General features: G+C 30.5%; 1 pseudogene; it reads right to left on the reverse strand.

Annotated features, from left to right (window-relative positions):
• Window positions 1-2,192: 2,192 nt before the first annotated feature.
• LOC149573135 (DNAJ protein JJJ1 homolog) lies at window positions 2,193-4,008 on the reverse strand (annotated as a pseudogene).
• Between the last annotated feature and the right edge of the window lie 2,063 nt (window positions 4,009-6,071).

A 6,071-nucleotide genomic window follows, 5' to 3' on the forward strand; every position in this document is an offset into this window, starting at 1 on the left:
TCAGAAGATGATTTTGGACCTTTCTCAAATTGGATTATAGTTTTAAACTACTTCTTCATATTTTCCATGAGAATTGATATAGAAAATGAAGCAGTTATTGAGAAAGATAAGTAAGCATATATAGATAAATGATTAATAATTTAATAGTATCACTTCTGAGAAGATTACTGAGGTTTTTGTCTCAGTAGTGAGTGCATTTGTGTAATGTTGTTCTCAAAATAGAACATAAGTATCAGTCTTTAGACACTAATCAAGGCACATTTTGGAGAAATGAAGAGAAGGCCCTTCAACCAGTTTGCACTCCATCAAACATAATACTTGAATTTGTGAAACCCTCCATTATGTTTTTGATTTCCCAATAGCTTGTGGTGACTGGCATTTATAGCCAAGTGTAAAGCATGTATAACAATATGCTGAAAAAATTAGAACTACATTGTATTGTAAACAACACCTATGCAAAATAAAATAGGCAAAATGATTTTTATAGTCATTTTTCATTGCTATCTAGGAAAATCTTTTTATACAAAAGAAAATTTTCCAACTCTTTTTTTACAATACAACTTGATCTACAATAATGAACTATTTCAGAAAAAATGGGAGTCAAGGTATCATAAAATAAGAAATTTAGCCAGCAGTTTTCTTCATACACGTTAAAGTAGAGCCTAAATATTTTGAGAGAATAACAAATATCCCCAATGGAAACATAAATATAAACAAATCCCTCATTTAAATTTTATAATTCCAAAGTAAAAATTTGCACACATGAAAAATGTTCTAAAATAATCTGCAAGTTTATGAACAAATCCATCTCTTGAACCTTTGGTGGAAAATTGTGACTTGGACTCACCATCATTGCGTGCAATTCCCTACAAAATATTCAGACAAGGTTGGTGACTTATTCTAGACCAGTAACTTGGAATAGTTAGGATACTTCAGTTCATAATTAACTTTAGTCATAGTGTAATCAATTCACACCAGATCAAGTTGTAGCAGAATACCTTCTGCCATCTCTCAATGTTGCTCAGTATTGTCTTGCTTCACTGTGCAGTTTTCTTGGCTTGGATTCATTATGTTATCCTAAATTTTACCAAACAACTTCAATGCCAATTTACTATACCTAAGTTGTAGAAACTTGATAATTAGTGTAATGCAAGAGACTTCATTTCAGTTTGACATTTCATGAAAAAAATTCAAAGAATCATCTATACTTGTGTTCTTGGCATACAAGTCAATAAGGGCACTTCTAGAAAAAGAATCCAACTCCCATCCAATTTTTATCATGTGGGAATTCCTTGCCTTGTTTCAAATCATGGAGGTTAGCACATATGCATGGAAAACACCAGCCAAAGCGAATTGACCTAGTTTTTCTACAACTAGTTGTATTTCACTAAATATAATTTTCCTCAAGTGATGCAAAAATGTTTCCAGAATATTTTGTGATTATTTTGTTTCTAGGTTATGGACATACATGATAGAAAAATTATGCCCACTACTTCTACCTCTAGCCATCTCATGGAGTTGCATTTCAAATTGAAGGAGTCTAATGAGAACATGTGGCTATTTACGGAGAAGCTAGACAAGTGTGATGGGGTTGATCCAAAAACTTGAGGCAACCATGAAGGGTCTATCCTCATTGAAAAATCAAAGATTACAATTACAATTTTAAGGGCTCTAATTTTTTTAACTTGGTGGTATGAGATTACAATTTTCTTTTGAACAATCAAAGAGTACCCTCTTGAACACATCAATTTCCTTTCCTACAATTAAGAATGTAATAGAAACTGACAAACTATTTTGACCTGTCTCTATTCAAAACTATCGAACAAAAGTTTATTAAGCTTATGACTGTTCCAGTGCAAAAGATAAACATATGTTGAAGATACAATAAACATGTCCTTCATATATGAAATATAGAGAATACTTAGTTTTTCCATCTATTCAAAGATGCATAACATGCACAAAGAATAGACCCCTTAGTTTTTCCATCTACTCAAAGATGCATAACACGCACAAAGCATAGACCCAATACCAACTTCACCATTATCTAAAATAATCATGCAAGTTCTTCATATCTAATTACCATAAAAAATTATGAAAGGTAAAGAAGACATAATCAAAATACTTACAAAACATTGTGTATCTAAAATAAATTATTAATTTTCTGAAGAAAGGTAGGAAGCATTGAGAAATTTTTACCTTTCCTTTTTTTCCCTTTGAACTTCCTTCCTTATCTGATGTGCTTGATGTAGTAGATTTATGTTCAGCAAACTATTGTGTAGAACTTTTAGGATTGATCCTCTTACCTGCTTTAAGTATATTTTCTCCTTATCCTCTGACTTTGACACTACACTATATGTGGTACCAAATATAAGATGCTTTGTGCTGACAACAACCTGTTTTTTTTTTTTTTTTTGTAGTCTATTTTAATCCTTGTTGTTGAGGTTGCATTGGAGAACCTCCCAAATAATTTTTCAGTTCCATCATCTAGTATCTCTTTGAGAAAAAATTGAACTTCTTAGTTCAAATATAGCTGGTTCTCCGACCTCAGTTTCTATAATTAAAATTTCTCTCATGCTTTTCTATCTATACAAGACATAAATGCACCTTATTGGATTTCTGTTTGTTCCTATGGATTTTTAGCATTATTGTTAGAATACCATCTTCATCATATATTTGATAAGTATCTATTTCATCCTTTACAACACTGCCATTTGCATTTTCCTCCTTGAAAAAGCTATGGTAGCTTGACACATCACTAGTATAATGTAGATCAACATTATGTTCACTACCAAAAGAGGGTCTACACTCCACAGTGTTACTTTGGTCATCTTCTTCAGAATCCCCTGAATTATGCATGACCACCTCTAAGTTATCCATTTTGATTCGAAGCTCATCTACTTATGCCTTGGCACGAAATTCTTGTTCAGTTTGACTGTTAGAGCTAGTGTCTGGACCAAGGGCAATGAATTTTTCCATAACCCCAATTTCATCAACCAAATTATTTTCCTCCACAAAAGAGTACCTTAATTCCACAAGTCTATCCTTGTTCTTTTTTCATTTGTCATGATTCTTCCACTATTTGTGGAACTTAAATCTCTTACTATATACAATGCATTATAATTATTGATTGTTAGAGGCCTTTTAGCATCACCCCATTCCTCTTCATCAGTCTCGTTATTCATCTCAACAATGGTAGTCCAGTCTTTATCTTGATACCTCACAACCTTGTCCAAACTATCCTTCAACTACTTTAACCGAAGGATGGCTAGTACATGCTTCTCATCCTACTCTTTCTTCTTCTAAACTTGTCTATCAAGAACACTCTTGTCCCTCTTCTTCACAAACAGAAAAAGCTCGCACATAGTTTCATTATACTCCCTCTTGGCCTTCTTCCTAAGTTTCTTGTTTTCTTATTCCATGATTTGTGCGACCTTATAGTTTGGCCCCACTTCAAGAGCCCTATTTTCATCAACCCAAGAGTAGTCATTTACAGTAAAAACCCTAGCCTATAATTATAAAAAATGGAGACTTGAACATAAGGATTATCAAGATTTCCCATGAGAGGAATCTTGGGTACTACACACGCTCCCATTGCATGCACAAGCACAATATCTTTCTCGAAAAAATTGTTAAACAACTCTCCATAAACCCTAAATAAACCCTTACTAATATCCACAAATCTTCAGTAAGAACAAGTCCTAAAATAGGGCCAGAGATTCATATCAAAAATGGAGAAGCTTGTATTGGAGTTGGATTGCAAGTATGATGAGGAGAAAAGGATTTGGGATTGGTGGTAATTATATCAAGATTTCTCTCACAAATCAGACATCACTTCCTATGTGCATTACAATTACTAAAACATTACCATCATAGCTTCATCTACCTTGTGGTGTCTAGGTGGAGTGTTAGCGCAAGTTTCTTATACATCGTCCACATTTCCTCTAAAGAGAAGTTGCACTCTATTCCAAGGATTTCATACATACATCTTTGAGGAGCACCCGATGCCATCTACTCGCATGAGAAAGGAAAAGAAGGGGCTATATATGGCAGCCAAGTTAAAATTTTGCTCCAATCATTCACAATACATAGTACCCAAATTACAAAACATAGAAGAGGGCAAGTTTTCTCATAAATAGTTCAAAGGGGGGGTAAGTGTCTTACAAATAATAATATTGAATAATAATAACGAATATAATTAGTTTGATTTAATATTTCCATTTTCCTTGTAAGATAGTTTCCAATTAATATTCCTTAGACTTTATAAAAAGAGATGTTTAAGATATTTATATTAGAAGAATGAATATAAATCAGACAATTAATGATATTTTAGGTTATAATGGGTATGTTGAAGAGATTTGGAAAATAAATTAAGTAAAATCTTTGTAAATTTGTATATATGTTTATGTTGTGTATGAGTTCAATTAATAGAATGGCATATTGGAGTAGAGAGTGTGAAATGTAAGAGTTAAATTATTTGTATGGAAGATTGATGAGAAATATGTGACTATGCACTTTACTTCACCTAATATCATGGGATATCATCCATACCAATTCTTTCCAATATGATAATGATTTCTATTTGAATTAAATGATAAAGAATCATTGATGGAGGCCTTGATGCCTATATATTGATAATATTATTCAATAAAAATATATAATATATCAAAGATTGTAATTCAATTAATAAATGGCATATTCTATAATAATTTGATATATTTGAAATACATATTCTAGGAAAGATGAGAAGAGATGAGTTTCACTTGATATTTATGTAAGTTAAATATTAAATATATTATATTAATATTATTAATTCATTCTTTTAAATATAATAATAGCAATATAATATAATAATATAGTTAGACATATTTTGCATGGTCATAATTTTGTAAATAACAATAATTAATTATTAGTTATTTTTGTATATGTAAATAGGAAGTTTCATGTACTTTTGTTTTAAGTTTATTTTGTATGAAGGGAGTTTTTTTACCTTTTTAGTGTATTTTTAAAGCCAAATATAACATTTTATCTCTTCCTGCTTCATGTTTGATATAATATGTTCATGTTGTCTTATACATTTCAAATTTTGAAGTGAGATTAAATGTTCTTTTATAACTAAAAAACTCACACCTAAAACTCTTAGTGTATAAATAAAATTTCATTTGTATTTCAATTTTAGTTGAGAGTTATATTGTTCTAATAGAAAATTTCATCTTTTTGCAAAAAAAATGGTCCATTTATATCATTAAACAATTTGTATCAATATTATTTTAAAATGTATAAGGCAGCATTAGTAGATCTAAAAGAGGAAGAAAGAAAATGTCATCCTTAGCCTAGAAAATGTACTCAAAATCTAGAAAAAAAACTAACTAATAATTATTTGTTTAGTAAATTTCAGTAACTAATTATTTTTATTTACAAAATTGTGGCCATGAAAAATAAATAATGTATTAATGTGATACAAATTCATCGATAATTCATTTAGTCATTGTTTTTAGTGACTAATTATTAGTGACCAGTTACTTAATCTTTTATTTGATCATTTATTTAGTCACGTATTTTTATCTAACCTTTTAATTTTACCCAATGACTAAAGTAGTCATTTATTTAGCTACTTATACTTATAAATTATAAGACATTACTAACATTTGATCACTTTTAGTCATGTCACTAACAATTTTAGTCTTGTGACTAAAAATTCTAGTCATGTAGTCATTTATTTGCCAAAATTCCACTAGTGATTTCATCCTAGATGGTAGAAATAAAAGAGTGCATAAATTTCATTCTGTCTTCCACAATCATTTCAAGCATAAGGATAGACTTTCTTTTCCTTTCTATTTGCATTTCTCTTTGCTTCAAAGTCTGTATGCTCATAGGAAGAAGGACTCGTGTCCTGTCTTGCATGAAGGTTTGAGTCTCTTCATTGAGGGTTATTGTAAAAACAATTCCATTGTTTCCTTTCCTTCATTACTTAAAAATAAGGGTTCCATCACTAATTATCATTCTAAAAAAGAGGAATAATGAAGATAATGTTAAGGGAAAAAAGAGGATTCTCAGACATAAAATATCACATT

The sequence above is a fragment of the Cupressus sempervirens genome, chromosome 2 (assembly GCF_028749045.1).
Source record: "Cupressus sempervirens isolate cs-2001-9-10 chromosome 2, ASM2874904v1, whole genome shotgun sequence".
Lineage (NCBI taxonomy): Eukaryota > Viridiplantae > Streptophyta > Pinopsida > Cupressales > Cupressaceae > Cupressus > Cupressus sempervirens.